General features: G+C 42.8%; 1 protein-coding gene across 1 annotated transcript in view; it reads right to left on the bottom strand.

Annotated features, from left to right (window-relative positions):
* LOC115462290 (zinc finger protein 366-like) overlaps positions 1–23,618 on the bottom strand; it is a 132,348-nt gene extending 108,730 nt beyond the window's left edge. The window contains exon 1 of the mRNA XM_030192300.1: positions 23,547–23,618. The gene's annotated coding sequence lies outside the window, so the exon portion shown is untranslated. The remainder of the gene's footprint in view (positions 1–23,546) is intronic.
* Between the last annotated feature and the right edge of the window lie 1,089 nt (positions 23,619–24,707).

The raw sequence follows: 24,707 nt of genomic DNA, 5'->3' as shown, positions 1-24,707 counted from the left end.
AACACAGGCAACTTCACTGTTCTTATAGGATATATTCACTGAACTATAAAATTTAAGATGAGATGATCTCTGTTTGTGTGACAAGGTTTGCAATAGCAAAATCTTGTTCCAGGTTTTTTTGGTTTCATTTAGTTTACTGTGGAATTATCATTTACATTTCGCTTCCATTTTTACTTTCTACTTTTAAGTGCAAACATCGGATGTAACTGAGTAAAAGTAGGAAAAAATGGAAAAATTGGAAAAATTATTACTTTTGTAAAAGTAACAAATGTTATCCCAGTAGTGAACTGACCATTCAGGCAACCAGGAAGTGCCTGAGGGACCAGAGGCTCTAAGGGGCCTACAGGTTGCCCGCCGCCACTGCTTCCTCATACTACAACCCTCCCGGTCCTACCTTGAAGGGCCCTGGTGGTCTAGTGGCCTCTGCAGGGGGGCAAGAAAGAACAAGTCTCTTTCCTGCCCACTGCCGCTATTCTGCCCAGTGCTACCATGTTTTAAAAATGGCTACCAAGACTCCCTAAGGCAGTCTCGCGAGACTGTCGAGACGCAAGAAACTACCGTGGGAAGTCTCAATCACCATTTTGAAAACATGGTGGCACTGGGCAGAATAGAGGTAGTGGGCAGAAAGCTACTAGATCACCAGGGCCAAGATAGGACCGGGAAGGGTCCACTGAGGCTTGGGGGACTATGGTGTGTGGGAGGGGAGCGGCAGCTGTGGTGGTAAGAGTGGCAGCAGCACAGCGGTGGAGGGGGCCCAGATCACTCTCAGTCCACCCCTGTGTTATCCTGTGAAAAAACGTTTACTTAAGTACAGTAACTAGTTACGTTTACTTAGTTACTATATAACACTGCAAATAGGTGCATTCTTGGCACCTAGAAATAGGCACCTCTTTATAGAATTACCCTTCATATGCTTTTGAAGAAATAAGGGAACAAAAGAGGAAAGATGGTCATGTTATGAATTAAGGGCCCCTTTTACTAAACCGCATTAGTGATTCCCAGCACGGCAAATGCAATGCGGCCCATTCAATTTTAATGGGCTTCATCGCATTTGCTGCATGGGAATCGTTAGCGCAGTTTAGTAAAAGGGACCTTAAATGAAGCACAAAAATGAGTAATGCTGATATTTGGTTAGATCGTGCCAGAAGATGTAGTTAACAGCAGTTAGCGCATCTGGGTTTTAAAAAGGTTTGGACATGTTCCTGGAGGAAAAGTCTGTAGTCTGATATTGAGACAGACATGAGGGAAGCCACTGCTTACCCTGGGATTGGTAGCATGGAATGTTGCTATTATTTGGGTTTCTTCCAGGTACTTGTGGCCTGGATTGGCCACTGTTAGAAACAGGATACTGGGCTGGATGGACCATTAGTCTGACCCTGTATGGCTATTCTTATGTTCTTAATCAATTTGTGTTTACCTTTTCAAGTCTACACAGGATTTTGTAGACATCTGTCATATCCCTCATCAGCCGTCTCTTCTCCAAGACATCTATTTAGCCTTTCCTCACATGAGTCTTGTTCTATCACATTGATAATTTTGCTCGCCCTTCTCTGTACCTTCTCTAATGCCACTATGGGCTAGATTCTATATATGGCACTAAAAAATGAGCACAAAAAAGAGAGTGCTAAGCGTTATTCTATAAATGATGCTCTGAGTTGGGCACCATTTACAGAGCAGAGTTTGGCGCCAGACTCCACATTCAAATTTACACCAACTAAAACCTGGAGTAAATCCTCACACCTGAAGTAGGTGCAGATCTGTCTTCTTCTGTAACACAGTGCACAAATTCCAGGAATGTCCCTGACCCGCCCATGCCCATCCCATGGCCAAGCCCGTTTTTCAGATCCATGCGTACAGAATAGCGACTATAAAGATGCATATGTAAATTCATATTATTGGCAATTAGCACCAGTAATTGATTGTTGACACCAAATTATCTGAACTAATTGGCTCATTATGCAATTAAATTGTGCATACACTTTTGATCACCATAAATCGAATTAGGAGGTTTAACCAGAATTGCACACAATACTCAAGGTAAAGTTGCACCATGGAGTGATAAAGAGGCATTATAAATGTCCTTTGTTTTATTTTATTTTTCTTTCCTAATTTATTTATTTATTTGTTACATTTGTACCCCACATTTTCCCACCTATTTGCAGGCTCAATGTGGCTTACATAGTACCATAGAGGCGTTTGCCAATTCGGTTGATAGCAGATACAAAGTTATATTGTGGTCAGATGAGGTAGGTGTGGATCAGGCGTCATGGGGTCGAAGGAAGTGAAGATTATAAATTGTCCAGTACAATCATTAATTATGCTGTGTTGCTGGGTGCGAGGATTTATGTTGGATCGGTGGGATAGGCCTTTTTGAAGAGGTGAGTTTTGAGTGATTTCCTGAAGTTTAAGTGGTCACAGATTGTTCTCACAGCATTTGGGAGTCCGTTCCATAGTTGTGCGCTTATGTAGGAGAAGCTGGATGCGTAAGTTGTTTAGCTCCTAACATAGAATTAAACACAATTGACATCTCAATGAATGGTGTGAACCAGTGGCGTACCGAGGGCGGGGCGGTGGGGCGGTCCACCCTGGGTGCACGCTGCAGGGGAGGGTGCAGGGAACAGCCGCGCAGCTGTCGTCTCCGCCGGTTCCCTGCTCCCTCTGATGTTACTTCCTGTCCGCCCCGGGTGCACACTGCAGGGGAGGGTGCAGGGAACAGCTGCGCAGCTGTCATCTCCGCCGGTTCCCTGCTCCCTCTGATGTTACTTCCTGTTCCAGGGCAGAGGGAGCAGGGAACCGGTGGAGCTGACAGCCGTGCGGCTGCTCCTAGCACCCCAGGAGGTAAAAGCAATGCACCAGGGGGGAGGGTGTTTGGAGGTGATGCACTTGGGGGATAACGATGCTGCACCTGGGGAGGGGGACAAAGCTGCATCGGGGGGAGGGGGTTGCGCAGCGGCAACCATGGAACACCACTAGTGTGAACCCTTGGTACAAACAGTTCCCTAACACACATGCCTGGCACCAGGGGTGGACTAACAGTGATCTAGGCCCCCAGGCACTAAGGCTTGTGCACCCCTAACCACTATCAAAAATGATTAAATTATATGGAAGCTATGGGAGCATGGGATCCCCTACTGTTGTGGTCCCTCAGGTACTGCCCTATTGTTCCAATAGTCAGTCCATCCCTGCCTGGCCCAAAACAAGTGTAAATGCTAATGTTCATTTTTTTCTACATATAGGTATATTTGCATTATAAAATTGAGAATATATGCATAAGTTAACTTCATTTAGTTTATTTGTACTTGATAAAACCACTGTTTGTAAATTTGCCACAGCGGTTCACAACTGTTATATTAATGGTAAAAGAGGTGAAAAAGAAAAAATACAGTTACATCTTCAAAAGCAAAGGAGTTATGTTGCTGAGGTCTCTGCCCCGCTCAAACATGTCCATTACATGCCCACAACCCAACCCTTTCCAAACTATGCACTCTGTGACTTTTTCACAAGCAGAGATTTTCTAAAAATGCTTAGTAAATGTGTTAGTCATTTGCAGGTGTAAATGCCGCTACTGATGCAATGCAAGCCTTTTAAAATCACCTCCCATGTCTGCTTGAGCACTAAATACTATATGTGGCTGCTGTAAAAATAACATCTGGGTACTAAACTAAGCAGCATCAATTCCCTTTTCATTGTAGCTCAGTTTTTGTGCTCGAAAGCTCTATAAAAGTTAGGTACAAGGATCTGGGTATCAGTGCAGAGGAGAAGAGAGCAGCAAGCTGAGAACCAAAGAAACCAGGGATCGAATCCCACTGACACTGCTTGCGACTGTGGACAAGTCATTTAACCCTCCATTGTCTCAGGAATGAACTTAGGGGCCCTTTTACTAAGCAGCGGTAGGGCTAACGCGTAGGTAGCATGCACCCAATTGGCACTACCGCTGGGGTAGACTTTCTCCCGGCGCCAATTCAAAATGGCTGCCAAGAGTTCAAGCAGTGACCTTGCAAGACTTTGGCAAAAGTCTCACGAGGCCGCCACTTGAACTTTTGGCAGCCATTTTGAATTGGTGCCGGGAGAAAGATAGACGCACTGGACAGGAAAGAGGGGGCTCTTTCCTGCCCCGAAGAGGTCACTAGACCACCAGGGCACCACACTAAGGTAAAGGAGAAGAGGAGAGGAGAGGACGCCCGCCTGCCCATCCGCCCGCCAGCCTTCCCGTTTGTCCGTAAATCTGGACAAAAGGACAGGCTGGCAAAACCCGCCCAGTTGCCCAGCCATGTCCTCAAAAAGAGGACATGTCCGAGTAAAATCAGATGTATGGTAACCCTAAGCAGAAATAACCCTGATCCTGCTCCTCTATCAGGGTTGGCTCTGCAGGTACCCCTTTTTTGTTCCAACGGGTCACTTGGCGGGAGTTATAGACTTCTTAACACAGGCCTCATCTCTGGCCATCTTCAAATCTAGGCTAAAAACCCACCTCTTCGATGTTGCTTTTAACTCTTAAACCTAAACCTTCAACTGTCCCCTATCCCTGATATGTCCTGTCTGTCCTAACCCTTATCCCTTACTTGTCCTGTCTGTCTGTCTTAATTAGATTGTAAGCTCTATTGAGCAGGGACTGTCTCTCCATGTTCAAGTGTGAAGCGCTGCGTACGTCCGGTAGCGCTATAGAAATGATAAGTAGTAGTAGGCTATCAAGGACAAATCTTACAGTACTGTCCTCCCTTATACAGAGATCATCAGCTCCACCCCACACTGAAATTCTAAGAATCAGGACATCCTCAAGTGTGAGATGGACTCATGGCTCACTTCCATGTTAGACTCCTCCTATCCAGGTTCCAGTATAGCAAAGGGTTACACAAGGACTCCCAACAGCATGTGTCTCCTATGTTTCCCATGAAGGTAGAGGACATAGGGAAAGGGAAGGGATGGGATTTGATATACTACCTTTCTGTGGTTACAATCAATATGGTTTACATATTATATACAGGTACTTATTTTGTATCTGGGGCGATGGAGGGTAAAATGACTTGCCCAGAGTCATATGAAGCTCCGCATAGAAGTGGAAATAGAGAGAGAGAGAGAGGGAGGAACAGGAGACAGAGGCTATCCTAAAAATTACAATGGAAGGCAAGGCATGCAAGGTATTGGTGCTTGATGCTCATCACTGAAGAAGAAAACAATCACATTCTGGAGCTGATATTGGAAAATTATGGTGTGCTTTTTGGGAGATATTTCAAAAGAAAATCACTGACAGCATAGGAGCACATTTCTAAACGATAATCATTTACATGTTTGATGTAAACTTCCTGGACTGGCACAAGAAGTACTAGTGGCGCTGCAGAGAGCCGGGTCCTGCGTGTCTCCCATAGTAGTTTATTAGCGAGGTCCCAGCAGAGGTGCACGGGAGGGAGGAAATGAGACTGCTGCAGAGCCGCAGTGGATGGGAGGGGGGAGAGAGAGAAAGAAATTAGGCAAGACTGGATGGACGGTGATGGAGATATAGAGTAACAGAGAGAAATGGGATGATACTGGAGGAAAGGGGGGGAGACAGAGGCTATGAGCTGGGGAGAGAGAATTTAGGCAAGACTGGATAGATAGGGAGGGAGAGAGAAACAAGGCAAGGTTAGATGAGAGAGAAGGAAGAGAGAGAGAGTGATAAAGAGAAATGGAGCGATACTGGATAAAGGGGGGAAGAGACAAAGGCTATGGGCTGGGGATGGTGAGAGAAATTGGGCAAGATTGGACAGATGGGGAGGGAGAGAGAAATGAGGCAAGACTGGATGGGGATTGAGAGAGAAAGAGATGGAACGATACTGGATTAAAGAGGAGGAGAGACAGAGGGTATGGGCTGGGGACAGGGAAAGAAATTGGGCAAGACTGGATAGGTGGGGACATAGGAGTCAACTTTTCAAAATGATTAGGGATGGTAAACCCAATAGAAATTAACCCTCCATGGACACAAAGGGTTTGCTCAATATTCAGGGTGCTCAAGCATCCACAGAATCGGAACAGATCAGTATTGTAGTGAAAGAGGTGAAGAAGAGGAGAAAAAAATGGCACATGGACAGGAGAACTTGGATAGAAAGTTAAAAGAAGAAAGGAAAACAGTAACCACAGACTTGGACCAACACAGTTAGAAAAATTAAATGGCCAAACAGCAAAGGTAAAAAGATTTGGGGGGGGGGGGGGGGGTGCACTAGCCGTGTTAGTCCACCTTAAAAATTAATAAATATAAAGAAAAGAAAAATACAAAAAAAAATAAGGTGACACCTTTATTTTGGACTATATACATTTTTTACTAACTTTCGAAGACCAAACCCTAGTTCTTCAGGTCAGGACAGTATACCGCTGTAATAGTATGCTTCTCCTGACTTAAGGAAGGAAGTTTTGGCCACCAAAAGCTAGTCAAAAAATGTAGGGCCCTGTTTACTAAGCTGGGCTGTAGGCGCACTAATGCTGGAGACACCCGTATATTCCTAATGGGCGTCTCTAGCATTATCACATGCTAAAAAGTTAGCGGCTTAGTAAACAGGGCCCATAATGTTTGTCCAATAAAATGGCATCATTTTATTTTCTGCTTTTGTTTTATTTGTTCATTTTTAATGTAGCAATTGAATATGTAAGTTTTTGAAATTTACATCTGCTCTCTTTTATATTTTACATGGTACAAAGGGGATGTGTCACTGTTTCTGCTTCTTTGGTTTTGCACTGCATGCAGAGTATGGCTTCTTGGGGTTCAGTTTAATTTTTGTCTACATATTTCTATTTTTAGTTTGTGGTTACTTATTCTATACTTCATGGGGGGCTACCACTGTTCATATGTGAAAAAGGTGGGGTATTCTGTTAGCATCAAGTGTCTATGTAGGACTAATCTGTACTAATCCAGTATGTTTTGTTTTCCAATAGGTGTATTAATGGTTTTCTGCCCAATGCAAGGTTCAGGGTGTTTTTTTTTTTCTGGGAAGGACCTTGTATGATCCCCCTAGAAGTTAGCTTGTAAACATGCTAGATTCTGTGATTCAACTTGTTAAGAATACTTTTTATTTATAATAAAAAAAAAGTAGTTTTAAGAGCTGTACTCTGTACTTTATTACTTTTACTTGAGTACATTTTTTGGTTAAGACTTTCTGGTTTTACTTCACTACTTTTGAAGCCAGTACTTTTAATTTTACTTAAATACTTTTAAAAAGTAATGAATCCATCTCTGCCCTCTTAATCCTCTATGCCCTTCCTCCCAAAAACACTCCGCTCCATGGATAAATCCTTCTTATCTGTTCCCTTCTCCACTACTGCCAACTCCAGACTTCACGCCTTCTGTCTCACTGCACCCTACGCCTGGAATAAACTTCCTGAGCCCCTACGTCTTGCCCCATCCTTGGTCACCTTTAAATCTAGACTGAAAGCCCACCTCTTTAACATTGCTTTTGACTCGTAACCACTTGTAACCACTCGCCTCCACCTACCCTCCTCTCTTCCTTCCCATTCACATTAATTAATTTGATTTGCTTACTTTATTTATTTTTTGTCTATTAGATTGTAAGCTCTTTGAGCAGGGACTGTCTTTCTTCTATGTTTGTGCAGCGCTGCGTACGCCTTGTAGCGCTATAGAAATGCTAAATAGTAGTAGTAGTAGTAGTAGTAACTGGCAATTGATACTAGTCTCTATGACAAGCTTCAGGAAAAATAAACATTTACGTTTCTAAAATGGCTGACATAAATATTTATGTTCCCACCACACAAACATTAATGTTGCTATTTCATAAGACTGCTTGTATACACAAACCAGGACTTAAAAGCCACCTACTTCAAAAAAGTGCTTTAACCAACAGTTGTTTCACCAGTATTTCACCAATATTCCACCAATATAATATGTAATTTTTATGTGTAGAGTACCCTCAGATATAAACCACTGTAACTGCAGTCAATAATGCTGCTAAAACGTGGCATAGCACCTCTTTCATTAGGTAACTCTCACTCTGTTTTTTGGGAGAGAGCAATCTCTGCTCACATTTTTTTATGCTTCCCAATCACCACAGTGCTATAAAATCATTTATTTCTTTTAAAATATATACTAGGTGAAAAAACTGTGCACTTATCTCGTGAGTTCTTGCCTCCCTGGCAGAACTATGTTGCCTTGCTGACACAATAAGCAATTGCCTTCCCCTGGGCGGTTCCAGGGGAAGGCAATTGCTTATTGTGTCAGCAAGGCAACATAGTTCTGCCAGGGAGGCAAGAACTCACGAGATAAGTGCACAGTTTTTTCACCTAGTATATATTTTAAAAGAAATAAATGATTTTATAGCACTGTGGTGATTGGGAAGCATAAAAAAATGTGAGCAGAGATTGCTCTCTCCCAAAAAACAGAGTGAGAGTTACCTAATGAAAGAGGTGCTATGCCACGTTTTAGCAGCATTATTGACTGCAGTTACAGTGGTTTATATCTGAGGGTACTCTACACATAAAAATTACATATTATATTGGTGGAATATTGGTGAAATACTGGTGAAACAACTGTTGGTTAAAGCACTTTTTTGAAGTAGGTGGCTTTTAAGTCCTGGTTTGTGTATACAAGCAGTTGAATGTTACCAGAGACATTGATATTGTGAATTCGTTTGCTATTTCATAAGAAGCATTTATGTGCTGTCATAAACGTTAATGTGCCCATGTTGATCTGTTGGTATTTTAGAAATTTAAGAGTCTAAAATGGATGCTGCTGCACATAACCAGCACATGAATGTCAATTTCTCCATGAATTTTAGAATGTGAGATGTCCTGACCTAGATATCTCAATTCTGATTGGAATGCCCTTTCCAAAATCTGCCTCTACTTGGATGTCCTAGGTTCGCCCTGTTTTTATTTTTATATCTGAGCCAAATATATAAGCTATATATGGCACCAAAAAAATCAGCACAAAAAAAGTGCTATTCTATAAGCCACACTTAAAGTTAGCACTTATGTCTGTGGAGTGGCGGAGTGGCCTAATGGTTAATGGAGCAGGCTTTGATCCTACTACTACTACTACTACTATTTAACATTTCTAAAGCGCTACTAGGGTTACGCAGCGCTGTACAGTTAACAAAGGGCAGTCCCTGCTCAAAGGAGCTTACAATCTAAAGGATAACATGTGAAGTCAGCTTACAATCTAATGGACAGTATGTGCGGACAGTCAAATTGGGGCAGTCTAGATACCTGGGCTTAATTCCCACTGCAGCTCCTTGTGACCTTGGGCAAGTCACTTAACCCCAGGTACAAAAACTTAGATTGTGAGCCCTCTAGGGACAGAGAAAGTACCTGCATATAATGTGTACAGTGCTGCATACATCTAGTAGCACTATAGAAATAATTATTAGTAGTAGTAGAATCACACCTAACTTTAGGCACAGCCATTTGCACCAAGCATAGTACAGATGTACACACCTACATAAGGCACATAGCCCCCTTATTCTATAACAATACGTGCTAATTTTAAGAACACCCCTATTACACCCTCCTATTTCCACACCTCCTTTTTCAAATCACATATAAATGCCAATTAAATCTAATTAGTGACAATAATGCTTGTTAAGAAGCCAATTATTAGCACTAATTAGCTCATTTTTCAATTAAGGTGCACACTCAAATTTGTGCATGCAATTTTTGGCCACTTTTATAGAATTAGAGGAATAGAGACAAAATAGTGCCTATGCATACAAACCGTGGGGGTTGTTTACTAAAGCTTAGCTCAAGTTATCTGAAGCAGGGCCCATAGGAATAAAATGGGCCCTGCTGAAGATAACTGGAGCTAAGTTTTAGTAAACAAACCTCTATATGTATTTTCCGGCCCACCATGGCATTCCTAACTCTAGGGTTACCATAAGTCCTCTTTTAAGAGGACATGCCCTCCTTTTAGACTCCTTCAGATATGTCCTCCAGGTTTTTAAGAAAATATCCTCTTTTCCGTTATGTACTTATGACCAATACACCACATAATGAGGAGGAGTATGGGTGGGTCATGAAAATGTCTCTGGAATATGCACATGACTTACAAAATACTCTAAGTTACACGCACTTCAGGGCACTATTATGTAACCCATGGTTTGTCTAAGAACATGATAGAGTGGGCCTCCGGGTAGCAGGTCATTAGGGGAGTGATTGGAGGACCTGGGAGGAGCTCAGAGGGTATATAAGGGAAACCCTGTGGGAAGGATTTTGTCTCTGGTTCTGCCTCTTGAATAAGTAACCAGCTGTGGTGTGGGAGTTAGGTGTTACTGTTAGTTCCCCTGCCAAATGACCCACTAAAGAGAAGGGGAAGTCCTGTAGTATTGTGACAAGTGGATAGATTACCTGGACAGTAAGCTGTTATATTGCATCAGCCATTAGAGGAGCCAGAAACTTGGAGGATTTGGGAGTCCGTCCGTAACCAGGGCTAGGGTGGAATTGTAGTGTACCTTGGCTGATAGCGAGACCTTTGGGGTGGCAGCCCGAAGGGAGTATGCAGTTACTGGAAGTCTAGACCTGATGGTACTGAAGTATATCAGGAGTGTGAAATCCGCTCTGGGTTGTAACTGAGCTGCAGGACAGGCATGAGGGTTAAGCATGTGTATTAACTCAGAAAATGTATTATTGCTTATGATCATCTGGAAAGCAATATGATCTATAATTGACTGCAAGAAGACCAATGCAGTGAACCATCAGTTAAGAAATGTTCCAGTTCTTTTAATCCTATGAGTGTCATATGGTTCCTGAGTAGATGGACTGATGGGACCAGAGTAAGTGAGTAAGTGATAAAAACATTCAGTGCCTCTTGAGCCCCTTCTAACCCTGGATAGTAGGACCGGGTTACAATTAGGCACCAACAGTTACAACTATCATTGACTTGTAACTGTTGTCACCTAACTTTAGGCTCCCCAGTGCCAACTTAAGCCAGCATTGCTTTATGGAATCTTAGCACGAAAAGCCATTATAGAATTTGCACTAAGGAGTGAATTCTATACATAGTGTCCAAAAAACTGACGCTGAAAAAAGCACTATTCTATAAGTCATGCTTAAAGTTAGGCGCAGTTTATAGAATAGCTCTTATACCCAGGAATTACGCCTAAGTTTAGCCGTTGCTATGTGCACCAACTGAAACATGGTGCAATATCATGTCCTGTCATGGACCTGGAAGAGTGCCGTCATCCAGAGGGCGAGAGGCAGCCAACAGTGCCCTTAGTTCTTCGCCTAGACCAGCCACCATTCCCTGAAGGTTGAACCCTTGGGTGTGGGCAGCCAGCAGGACTTGGGATCCTTAGGGGAAAAGGCATATGTCAGACCGGCCACACTAGAAGATGATAATAAACCAATACAGAGTAGGACAGGCAGCGAGCACAGCGTGGCTGGAAATCAGCATAGGTCAGGATATGCAGCAAACACAGCATGGTCAGAAGTTAGCATGGGTCAGGACAGGCAGCAGAAACAGAATGGTCAGAAGTCAACATGGGTCAGGGAAAGCAGCAGAAACAGTGTGGTCAGAAGTCAGTGTAGGTCAGGAGGGGTATAATCGAATGGAAACGCCTATCTCCATGGGTGTTTATCTCCGAGAACGTGTCCGTGAAGTGGCGGGCCGAACCGTATTTTCGAAAAAATGGACGTTTGGTTTTTTTTAGCGATAATGAAAACTAAAAACACCCAGCTCAAAAACGTCCTAATCTGAGCCATTTGGTTGTGGGAAGGGCCACGATTTGTAGTACACTCGCCCCCCTGATATGCCAGGACACCAACTGGGCACCCTAGGTCAGTGTGGTGGACTTCAGAAAAAGCTCCCACATGCATAGCTCCCTTACCACGGGTGCTGAGCTCCCAACCCCCTCCCCCAAAACCCACTACCCACAAATGTACAACACTACCATAGCTCTTAGGGGTGAAGGGGGCACCTACATGTGGGTACAGTGGGTTTTGGAGGCCTCCCATTTACCAGCACAAGTGTTACAGGTGGGGGGGATGGGCCTGGGTCCACCTGGCTGAAGTGCATTGCGGTACCCACTAAAAGTGCTCCAGGGACCTGCATACATGCAGGCCTCTAGGACTTGTTACTGCTGTATAACATTGGCACACCAGTTTACACCTGAAGACTAATCTCTCCGAAAACATCCTTTATTGGAATAAGCACGCTTACTCACAGTTAACTGCAGATCAGAGGTTGTGCCCCACCACTGGCAACGAGTCTCCCTGGTAGTGAGATTAGCAGGTCAGAGCTGGCAGAATGTTGTACAATGCCCTCTTTTAGCCACATTCAAGGTAAGAACTAAGTTCTCTAACATGGCTAACACATGGAAGGGATCTAAAACTGGCTTACAAAAATGGCCACTACCTCATGGACTACCGGAAACACAACAGGGCACACTCTGACCCAGTAGGCAGGGGGAAAAGCACCATGAGAGAAGAGCCTACCAACTACCAACATCGTGAGACTGTAACAGAAGCTAATGAAATCACGGAGCCCAATACCTTACACCCACCACAATGCAATGCTGATGTGACCCTGTAGTGCACCCGAGAACCACATCTGACCCAGGGAAAGGCTGTGACAGGATCGAACATATTCTGCTGTCATGGAGGTGGGTACGACATTTGACGCTGGCATAGAGGCTGGAAAAAAGTTTTTAAAGTGGGTTTTTTTCTGGTGGGAGGGGGTTAGTGACCACTAGGGGAGTCCGGGGAGGTCATCCTCGATTCCCTCCAGTGGTCATCTGGGCACTTTTTTGGGACTTGCTCGTGAAAAAAAAGGGTCCAAAAAAAGTGACCCAAAATCGCGGTAAAAACGCCTTTTTTTTCGATTATCAGCTAAAGACGCCCATCTCTCCTTGGCTGATAACCATGCCCCAGTCCCGCCTCCACCACGCCTCCGACACGCCCCCGTCAACTTTATTCGTTTCTGCGACGGAGTGCAGTTGGAAATGCCCAAAATCGGCTTTCAATTATACCGATTTGGGCGCCTTTGCGAGAAAAACACTCATCTCCCGATTTGGGTCAAAATATAGGCATTTTTCTCTTTCGATTATAAGCTGGCAGGACAGGCAGTAGAAACAACATGGTCAGAAGTCAGCATGTGTCAGGACAGGCAGCTGATACAGCGCGATCAGACGTCTGTGTGGGCCAGGGCAGGCAGCAGATACAGCATGGTCAGAAGTCAGCGTGGGTCAGGACAGGCAGCTGATACAGCATGGTCAGAAGTCAGCGGGGTGAGGACAGGCAGCAGAAAGTGTGGTCAGAAGTCAGCAAGGGTCAGGACAAGCAGTAGATACAGCATGGTCAGAAGTCAGTGGGGGGGTCAGGACAGGCAGCAGAAAGTGTGGTCAGAAGGCAGCGTGGGTCAGGAACTGGCAGCAAACACCAAGCAGAAGATAAGGCACATGCAGCCACAGCGCCAAGAGACAGTTGGCGAAGCCACAAGCGAGCTGTGGAGGTGTAAGAAGAAGGGACACACAGCCAATGTCAGAGGATACCCGACGGCCTGACATCACCAATGATACGGGTTGGAGGATTCTGCGCGTGAGTGAAGGTGGCGCGCTGGAGTGGGCCCAGTGCTGTGGGAGGAAGCCACAAGCCTGCACGGTTGCAGAATATCCCTTGCCCCTGTGTCGGCCCTCAAAGATCTGCTGGGTTGAAGACACCCCTGATGTTCCCCCCAGGTATGAGGGCAAGACATGCAAATCTATGCACCTAAATCAGGCGCGTATCCCCTTATTCTATAACAACATGCATAAATGCTAGGAATGCCCCTTTTTGGCCCATGACCCTCCCATTTCCACACCACCTTTTTATTTAATCACACTTAAAATTTAGGCATGGATCCCACACCTAAATGTATGCACGTAAATTCCAATTAAATCTGATTAGTATCAATAATTGTTTTTTTAAGCCAATTATTGGTGCTAATTCACTTGTTATTCAATTAAATTGTGCATTCAAATTAGGTATGCACCCAAATTTGCATGCGCAATTCTTTGCAACTTTTTTATACAATTAGGGAATAATCATATGGGATTGGGGTGCCTAATTCTTGGTGCTACTTTGTAGAATTGCCACTATAATGTTTTAATTATAATGTTCTGTGTAGTTTTGATTTTATGGGTTGTTCTCAATGTTTATATTGTAAAGCACTTTGGACAACTTATTTCAGTCAGAAAGGTGGTCTAAAGTTTGTAAATAAAATACATATATGCCAACCTTTTTGTCTTTCCAAGTGCACAACAAAACACATATCTCAGCTGCCTGTAGTCAGTGATCTCTGGACTTTTTCTCTGTGATTTTCTGTAGAGTTCCTGCAGTTTCATCATAGTCTTGGAGGTGGCAGTGACATCTAGTGGTAGGAGTAGAAATTACTTTCACACCACAGTCCCAGAAGGGACATTGGTTTTAACCAATCCATACCCTGCAATCTGAAAGTTATATTGCAGGTATAGAGCTTAGGGACCCTTTTACTAAGCCGCTGTAGGCTCTACGCACATGCAGTGCATGCTCAAATGAGACTACCACGAGGCCAGTTCACCCTCCTGGTGGAAATTTCAGATTTGGCACGCGCCCATAATGCATGGATGAATTATTTATTTATTTCCATCTATGCGTGCCAGTTCTGGCGGTACCAACCGGTCACTGTGCATGTAGTGCGTGAGTCTTTACCACTAGATCAATGGGTGGTGTTACAGGCTCAGGCCGGTTTTGGGCGCGTGCTGGTTTCATTTTTACCACAGGCCCTTTTCCTGTCCCATTAAAAAGTAGCCCTTTTTTGTAGATGTGGTAAAAACTGGCCCAGCGTGTGCCCAATATACTCACCTACACTACCACAGGCCACTTTTTACCGCTGCTTAGTAAAAGGGCCCCTCAATGTCTGCTAATGGAATGATTGTGTGCTAAATGTTAAGAAGCCCATAGATATAAAATGCGCTTCATAGCATTTAGCATGCACTGTTAGTTCTCTGCTCTCTAAGCTATAGTAAAAGGACCTTGAAATCTCTATCTAGTCAGAGATTTGATTTATTTTTATTTGGTCATTCTTTCCTTATATATAATGTGTTAAGCCATTTATTACTGAATAATAGAAAGTAAAATATTATGAGCTAAATATTCTTTGTCCTGTAAGGGACCTAAGGCCAGAAGTCAGTTTCCAATATGCAAACCAGAGGAGATAACATTATGTAAAGCAAAAGTTGGCTTTGTTCAGGAGTATTGCAATGGAGGACAATTTTCAAAGTCATTTCTGCTAGCAAAATAGCATTTTATCTGCAAAATTGGTCATTTAACAGTTGCTCCTCCCTTCTTGTAGGTAAATAGTGCATGCATTGATCAGCAATGTGTATGTTTATCTAACCTGAGTGGAGGAATTTCTGGGGGCATAAAGTTAGGGCATGGATTTAGACCACATGCGTACTTTTACCCCAGCTCAGGGTTAGGGCATGAATTGCAATAACACACATGCTTTTCTATTTCTAAAATAGCACAGGCCCCACAGGACAAAGTAGAGATCAATGCCTGTGTGGATTTTTTCCTCAGGCAGTTTTCAAAGTGCAAGTGTGCCCATGCTCTCATTTTTTAAAGTGATGCACAATGCACAAGAAAAGGTACCCGTGAACTTTGCCACAGTGCAAGCAGTGTGCTTTGATAGAGAAAATCCACCAGGTATAAAACCCAATACAGTTTTATTCCTTAGATACTTGATGTTTGCGTTAATTTTTCTGTATCTTCAAAAAGGTACCATTTTGATCATGTATTGATCACAAATCACAAGGAGAAAAAAAAACATCTGTTAATTTGTTGGACTTAGCAAGGACTTCCTGTCACTCATGGCAGGCTCAATGCGGCTTACATGGGGCAATGGAGGGTTAAGTGACTTGCCCAGAGTCACAAGGAGCTGCCTGTGCCTCAGGTGGGAATTGAACTCAGTTCCTCAGGACCAAAGTCCACCACCCTAACCACTAGCCACTCCTCCACATTGAAATAGGTGCTAACATTTACATGTCTGTTATATATGTAAATGTTTAGAATAATGGCATTTACATGTATATGTATTCACATGCACATGTAACTGCCAAAAGTCTGCCTAAGCACTATTCTATAAATACAGTTAACTTACATAGGGGTCCTTTTACTAAGCTGTGGTAAAAAGTGGCCTTAACATGGAGTAGAGGAGTAGCCTAGTGGTTAGTGCAGTGGACTTTGATCGTGGGGAACTGAATTTGATTCTCACTGCAACTCCTTGTGACTCTGGGCAAGTCACTTAACCCTCCATTGCCCCTGGTACAAAATAAGTACCTGAATATATGTAAACCGCTTTGAATGTAGTTGCAGAAACCTCAGAAAAACGGTATATCAAGTCCCATTTCCCTTTCCTTTATACAGGTCTTTCCCGGCCCTGGACCGACCTGCTGTCATCGTCTGCTACCCTTGCTGGCAGGGGACCCCAACCCCCGCCACCTGAGGTCCTCTTCTTCCTTCATTCTGAGTCTGACCTCCTGCACGTACAGCGTGCAGGATGTCAGACTCAGAACGAAGGAAGAAGAGGACCTCAGCTGGCGAGGGTTGGGGTCCCCCGCCAGCAAAGGTAGCAGACGGCGACGGCAGGTTGGCAGCGGGAGGGGGGTCAAGAGGGTCATCGGCGGGCGGGGGGGTCAAAGTTGGTGGTGGCGGCGGCGCCGGGAGGGAGGCTAAAATGTGCCCCCTCACCTCGGGCTCTGGACCCCCCTCCCGCCGAAGTCTGGCTACACCCCTGCTGTTTACTAAGCCATGCTAGCATTTGTACTGCACGCTAAGCATTAGCGCGGTATCCGTGTAGATGCCCATAATATTCTTATGGGCGCTTACATGGTTAGCATGTGCTAAAAACACTAGCGCACCTTAGTAAACAGGGCCCTAAGTTTTTAATAATAATAAACCCTTATCATCCAATATTTTCCAAAACCTTTTAAACAATATAACCTATCCATTGGAGTCCAATCTGAAAATCCTAGGAATAACTATTGATCAACAATTATCATTTGAACCACAAGTACCCACAGTAGTGACTCGTGTCTTCAAATCACTGTGGAAATTAAAAGATTGAGACCATACTTTCCAAATTTAATTTTCAGATCCTTAACTCAATTACTAGTATTATCTGAATTTGATTGTTGCAATGCCATTTATGCAAGTCTAAAACCTCATTAATCAGAAAATTACAAACTGCCCAGAACACTGCAGCTCACCTTGTACTCAGAGTTCCCCGTTATTCTAAAGCAACCTCACTTCTAAACTTACATTGGCTTCCAATAAACACACGCATCACATTCAAATTATGTGTGCTCATTTATCAAATAATTTATAGCCTATCTCCATCTTATATGCAGAACCTTATTGAGTTACCAACACATAACGCTAAGAAATCCTCAAGAGACTTCCTTGTCTTACACTTCCCTCAATGCAATAAAATTAAATATAAAATAATTCACACTGCTGGATTCTCCTATCAATGTTCTAAGAGAAGGAAATTCATTGCGTAAGCAATTACATCACACTGCTGAATATTTCACATTTCACAGATTGCTAAAGACACACCTGATAAGATCATTTATTAATGACAGAAGCAACCAATCTAACATCTAAACTACAGGCTGCAACACTCATGACTCCATCACATTTTATTCTGATTATCACCATGTTTTTTTTATATAATCTGACTTTTTTAATTGATGTTACCTGGATTTGACCCTACAAGTTCTATGACAGCTACAAAGATCTTTGGAAATAGGTTCACCGAACCTTAAACAATTTTACAGGTTTATTAAAGTAACTCAATGAATTAAAACAAAAATCAGCAAGATCTTGAGTGTGTCAAACAATCTGCTTCAGATCTTTAAAATCTTGGAACTGGATTTTGTTAAATCAGTGTGTCTGCTTGGTATTTTCCAAAGATTAAAAGTGCATTTAAAAAAAAATCAAATTCAGATTTTGCACAGTTAAGCATTTCTCTGGTAAATCTAAGGAAACCAGGCTTCAATTCACTTGAAAAATGCTTGGTTCAAGTTAGACTGTAAGGGGGGGAAGTCATCAACATGGACTGCCATTAAGATGGGTTACTTTACCACAAGTCATGCTGTTTTAACAATAGCGTTGCCATTTCACGCAATGTGACCCCGTGCTAAACTGGTATGATGTGTGGTAAAATAACCCAACTTATTGGTAGTCTATGTTGATAAAGTCCCTCCTAAATTGTTTACGTATTTCTACTCAAGGCATACAGGGTGTCTCTTGCCAAGGTGCATTAAAGGTTTTAGTGCACGCTAATGATTAGCACACACTAAATGCTACAGACACCCATAGGAATAAATGGGCATCTCTAGCATTTCGCACATGCTTATTTTTCATGCATGCTAAAGATGCTCCCGCGCCTTTGTAAAAGGGCTCCACAGTTTCTTCAATCTTCTAGATAAATTCTTTTAGAAAACAGAAGTATAGATTTTAGAAATTATCCATAAAAATATTTCACTTACATGACACTGAAGTACAATGTACATATAAACTTATTATTATACTATTATATTTCATCTGCTTATAACAATCATCAGCAAACTGAACAATGCCTGAACTACTACTACTACAAATCATTTCTATAGCACTACCAGTCATACGCAGCGCTTTACAATTGAACATGAAGATGAGACAGTCCTTGCTCGAGAGCTTACAATCTAAATCAGGACAGACAGACAGGACAATTAAGGGTAAGGGTAGGACAGACAGATAGGACACATAGGGATGAGGGACTATTGAAGAAAGGAAGACAAGATAAAGGTTATGAACAAGTGAAAAGTTAGGAGTCAAAAGCAACATCAAACAGGTAGGCCTTTAGTCCAGATTTGAAGGCGGCTAGAGATGGAGCTTGACGTAGCCGCTCAGGAAGTTTATTCCAGGCATAAGGTGCGGCGAGATAAAAGGAATGGTAACCTCTCCAAAACTGTAAAATAGTCTTTCAAACATTTTATGTAAATACAGTAGATAATTTAACCCTGTTTAAAGCTTGTGATAGAAAACTTATTATCTAAACAGACCATGCTCTCGTGTTTTAAACTGATGCACAAGAAAAGGTACCCGTGAACTTTGCCACAGTGCAAGCAGTGTGCTTTGAAAGAGAAAATCCCCCAGGTATAAAGCCCAATACATTTTTATCCTTTAGATGCTTGATGTTTGCATTAATTTTTCTGTAGGTTCAAAAAGGTACCATCTTGATCATATATTGATCACAAATCACTGAGAGAAAAAAAAACATGTTTTAATTTGTTGGACTTAGCAAGGACTTTCTATCACATCAGGGCCATAGAAATAGGTGCTAATATGTAAATGTGCACACAAAACTTGTTCTGATTTTCACACAAATGATGAATTGCGAATTTATCTTTCAATTATAAAATCTACTACTGTAACTATGAGTTATGGTGTGACAGCATTTCTAAGAAAGCCAACTGCCCCTACTAACAAAACTCTCCAAATCAGTAAAGTTCACATTCACATCAGAGTCAGAAAATTTCTCTGATCCCTTTATCTGTCAGGTTTACTCAGTTGCTTCAGGTGGAATAAAATTTGAGTCTGATGTTGAACTGAAGTATTCGTAATTTAGGGCCTCTTTACTAAGGTGAGCTACCGTTTTTAGCATGTGCTAATATTTAGGGTGCACTAAACTTTAGAGATTTCCATAGGAATATATGGACATCTCTATCGTTTAGCGAACCCTAAATATTAGCGCGTACTAAAAACGCTAGCCTGCCTTAGTAAGAGATCCCCTAAGTCAGAAAACATATTTACAAGGATCCAATGAATGTTTACATTACAGAAATTCAAAATTGCATGGTCTGAAAATATTTTCATGTTTCTCTTGTCTTTGGAAAATTAAAAAGCAATGAAACCCCAAATTAGAAAATAAAAAACATCTAAGTAAAGGTTTTTATTTTATAATTGGGGCTTCATTGTTTGGAGAAAGAGGGGGCAAAAGTAATTAACTTCTAATTACTTCTGCCCCTCTTTCCTTATGCTTTTTTGTGGATGATTTCCTGATCTGATGAAGAAGGGCAACCTTCGAAAGCTAATCAAGAAATGTATTAAGTTATGTCCAATAAAAAAGGTATCATCTTATTTTCTTTTCCATGTTTTAATTTTGTTTGATTTCTATTGATTACCTGCAGATATTTGGAAGCCAGTCATAGAACTTGTAGGGTCAAATCCAGGTAACATCAATTAAAAAAGTCAGATTATATTAAAAAAAACATTGGACATAACTTAATACATTTCTTGATTAGCTTTCGAAGGTTGCCCTTCTTCATCAGATCAGGAAATCATCCACAAAAAAGCATAAGGAAAGAGGGGCAGAAGTAATTAGAAGTTAATTACTTTTGCCCCCTCTTTCTCCAAACAATGAAGCCCCAATTATAAAATAAAAACCTTTACTTTGGTGCACATCTGCTATGCGCGTCTGAAAAATATTTTTTATTTTCTGGTGCGCGTAATGGACATGCGCCAAGTGGCATTTGACGCGCGTAGGTCATTACCGCCCAGATTCTTTACCGCTAAGTCAATGGCTGGCAGTAAGGTCTCAGACCCAAAATGGAAGGGCGGCAATTTTGATTTTGCCACAAGTCCTTTTTTGGCAAAAAATAGGCCTTTTTTACAGGCACGCTAAAACATGGATCTGCGTGCACCCAAAACCCATGCCTACACTACCGCAAGCCATTTTTCAGTGCGCCTTTGTAAAAGGACCCCTTAATTGGTGATAACTATCAATAATTGGTCTTATCAAGTGCAAATTGGCACAAATTAGCAGTTACGTGCATAACTGATCTACACCCTTTTCTATAAACTGTGCACCTAGGTGCAGATGATCATAAGCCCCACGCTGTTCCAAACAGTGCTCTAAAATTAGCACCCAAACAGCGCAGGGCAATAATGCCCCTATGATCAAAGCTAATTGCAGGCAAATTTATGGGCGCTATTATCTCTGTGGTCTGTAGTAGTGTGGATGCATCTTTTGGGTGCACACTGGACCACTTTTTACCGCAGCTGGATAAAAGGCCATTTTTTTTAAAGGGCCGGGAAATGGGCGTGCACAAAAATTGAACCTAGCGCACACCTATTTACAGCCTGAGCCCATACCACCAGCCACTGACCTGGCAGTAAGGGCTGATGCACTACCACACAGTAGCCATGCAGCATATGCAAAGGAGGCCACGCTGCCGATTACCACTGCAAATGCCCCCCATGGTAGAAAATAGAAATATATTTTCTACTGTGGGATTCGGTGAACACCAAACTCAGAATTAATGTGAGCAAGTGCAAGGTGATACAAGTGGGAGAAAAGAACCCGAATTATAGCTACATCATGCAAGGTTCCACGTTAGGAGTTACGGACCAAGAAAGGGATCTGGGTGTCGTCATCGATAATACACTGAAACCTTCTGCTCAGTGTGCTGCTGCGGCTCGGAAAGTGAATAGAATGTTGGGTATTATTAGAAAAGGTATGGAAAACAGGTGTGAGGATGTTATAATGCCGTTGTATCGCTCCATGGTGCGACCGCACCTTGAGTATTGTGTTCAGTTCTGGTCGCAGCATCTCAAGAAAGATATAGTAGAATTGGAAAAGTTGCAGCGAAGGGCGACTAAAATGATAGCAGGGATGGGATGACTTCCCTATGAAGAAAGACTAAGGAGGTTAGGGCTTTTCAGCTTTGAGAAGAGACGGCTGACGGGAGACATGATAGAGGTATATAAAATAATGAGTGGAGTGGAACAGGTGGATGTGAAGCGTCTGTTCACGCTTTCCAAAAATACTAGGACTAGGGGGCATGCGATGAAACTACAGTGTAGTAAATTTAAAACAAATCGGAGAAAATGTTTCTTCACCCAACGCATAATTAAACTCTGGAATTCGTTGCCGGAGAACGTGGTGAAGGCGGTTAGCTTGGCAGAGTTTAAAAAGGGGTTAGACGGTTTCCTAAAGGACAAGTCCATAAACCACTACTAAATGGACTTGGGGAAAAATCCACAATTCCAGGAATAACATGTATAGAATGTTTGTACGTTTGGGAAGCTTGCCAGGTGTCCTTGGCCTGGATTGGCCGCTGTCGTGGACAGGATGCTGAGCTCAATGGACCCTTGGTCTTTTCCCAGTGTGGCATTACGTATGTACTTATGTAATTACCGCTGGTTGCACACGCTACCCCGGCAGTAGTGCCAATTTGCCGCAAGCTACCCGTATGATAACCCTCCCGTGACTTTGTAAAAGGGCCCATAGATGCACTAATGTGCCATTCTAGAACACTAGCTGAGCATTATAACAGACTAGATGCATTAATGTGACCTTATAGAACAGTAGCTGAGAACTATAGCAGATTAGACGCACTAATGTGCCACTACAGAATACTAGCTGAGCACATTGGCATACCGAGGGCGGGGTGGTGGGGGCGGTCCGCCCCGGGTGCACGCTGCAGGAGGGGTACAGGGAGCAGCTGTACAGCTGTCATCTCTGCTGAGTCCCTGCTTCCTCTGATGTTACTTCCTGTTCCGGGGCAGAGGGAGCAGGGAACCAGCGAAGCCGACAGCCACACGGCTGTTCCCAGCACCCCAGTAGATAAGAAGAATGCACCTGTGGGGGGGGGACGGTGATGCACCAGGGGGGGATGCTGCACCCGGGGGGGGTGTCATGCTGCACCTGGGGGGGACGGGCAATGCTGCACCCGGAGAGGGTGCACAGCGGCGATCCGGCCCGGGTGACAGCCGACCAAGGAACGCCACTGGCTGAGCACTATAACAGACTAGATGCACTAATGTGCCCTTATAGAATAGCAGCTGAGCACTCTAACTTTAGGTGTCTATGTTTGAGCGTCCTTTTATTCAGCTGACCGCATAGTGCGCCCTCTTTCAAAAGAAAGCTTGTTCAATAACTTTGCTCCTCTGATGAAAAAAATGGCCAAAAAAAATGAACATCCCCGGAAATGACACAGGACACAAAACGAAACAACATTTTTTCTGGTTGCCCATCCCTAGTTGCTAGCGTCTAAAACTAAGCATCAATTTATAGCATTAGCCCATATGTGTATTTTATATAATACACGTGTGCATTGCAGCTCTGCCCCCACCTACTAATGGTACATGTAGCGGTACACATGATTATGTAGGCACACATAGATATGCATGCACACACATAAATGGTTATACAATTTTATAAAAGGCCTTTTCTGTGCATAAAACCAGCCTTGCACATGGGAAACCCTGTATAAAATCGCCCCTATAATGCTAAACTACTGACATGAGCATGAGCATTTGTAGTGCAACCTCTCTTTCTGAACATAAGTACAATATCTTAGAAAAACAAACCATGCTCTAGGTCATGGCATCAGTCTGCAGTACTGCATGACATCTCTAAACTTAGCAAACACTATAGCCTTCAACCAAAATAAATCATAGAACGCCCTTTTAACTTAGTACTAAGTATCAGTATATAACATATTTTGCACTTATAAATAAAGTCAATTCACTCATATCAGCCAATGAAGAAGACACCCCAGGGTTCCTACCTGCTCTTCCCAGTTTTCTGTCACCGTCTTGTGCAGAGACTGCAGTGTCACAGGAGCTAGCAGGGACAGCCTTTAATGTGACTTAAGAAAGAGAACAGAATGGTCACTTGCTTCTCTTTTTTTCTTAGATGAGTACCTTCGGAAAGAAGGAAGGAAGGGAGGGGAGAGGAAGTCAACAACCCTTAGCTTTCCTGAAAAAAAAATAAGGAAATGGCAGATAGACATCTTTTGCTCCTCGGACAAAAAAATGTTTGGCATAGAGAAATGAAAAGAATTCCACAAGTATTAGAGCGTCTACATTGGTTTTACAAAACAAACAAACAAAATGGGTAAACTATATGCGATTCCTTCAAAGCACATTTTCTGCAGATAGGTTTTGGTTTTGACGCTAAAATGTGCACATTCCAAGGCTTAATTCTATCACTCAGCGCCTGCATTTCTGCGCCATTAGCACCCCTAAAAGTACAGAACACTAGTATTTTGGCAGATAAGCGTACACTTACACAGGTCAATGGCAGCAAATCGACTAAGCACTGTTCTGTAAGGGTACGCGCAAGTGGCACACCCCCTAATTCTATAAACTTGCCCTGGGATTGGTAGCATGGAATGTTGCTACTATTTAGGATTCTGCCAAGTACTTGTGACCTGGATTGGCCACTGTTGGAAACAGGATACTGGGCTAGATGGACCATTGGTCTGATTCAGTACAGCCATTCTTATGTTCTTATGCTTAGTGCACAAATTTGTACATACAATTTATAGAATAAGGTCAGTTTAGCACACAACTTAATTTAATAATTGGCTGTTAATTGGAATTAGCAGTCAATTATTGGCTTAAATTGGTGTTAATTGGCACCAATTGGCAATTGCACACCCAAATGCCCTTAGTTGCTATTCTAGAAGTTCTACGTGGAAATTCTATTGCGCTCAACTTCCAGGAGGTTTAGATGTGGGAGAGGCATGGGCAGATCCGGGGCATGCCTGGGAGTTAAGCACACATGTTATAGAATTATGGAAGTTATATGCCTAACTGCCAACAGTTAAGGTGCAAGCGCTTATACCAGCCTTTGACGTGGTATAAGTATTTGCACGTATAGTTAGGTGCAAACCTGCAGACTTACAATAGTATTCTATAATGGCAGTTCCACACAGAACATTTAT

This window comes from Microcaecilia unicolor, chromosome 2 (genome assembly GCF_901765095.1).
Source record: "Microcaecilia unicolor chromosome 2, aMicUni1.1, whole genome shotgun sequence".
Taxonomy (NCBI): domain Eukaryota; kingdom Metazoa; phylum Chordata; class Amphibia; order Gymnophiona; family Siphonopidae; genus Microcaecilia; species Microcaecilia unicolor.
Note: the sequence above shows the minus strand (reverse complement) of the source record. Positions and strands in the feature narration are given on the sequence as shown.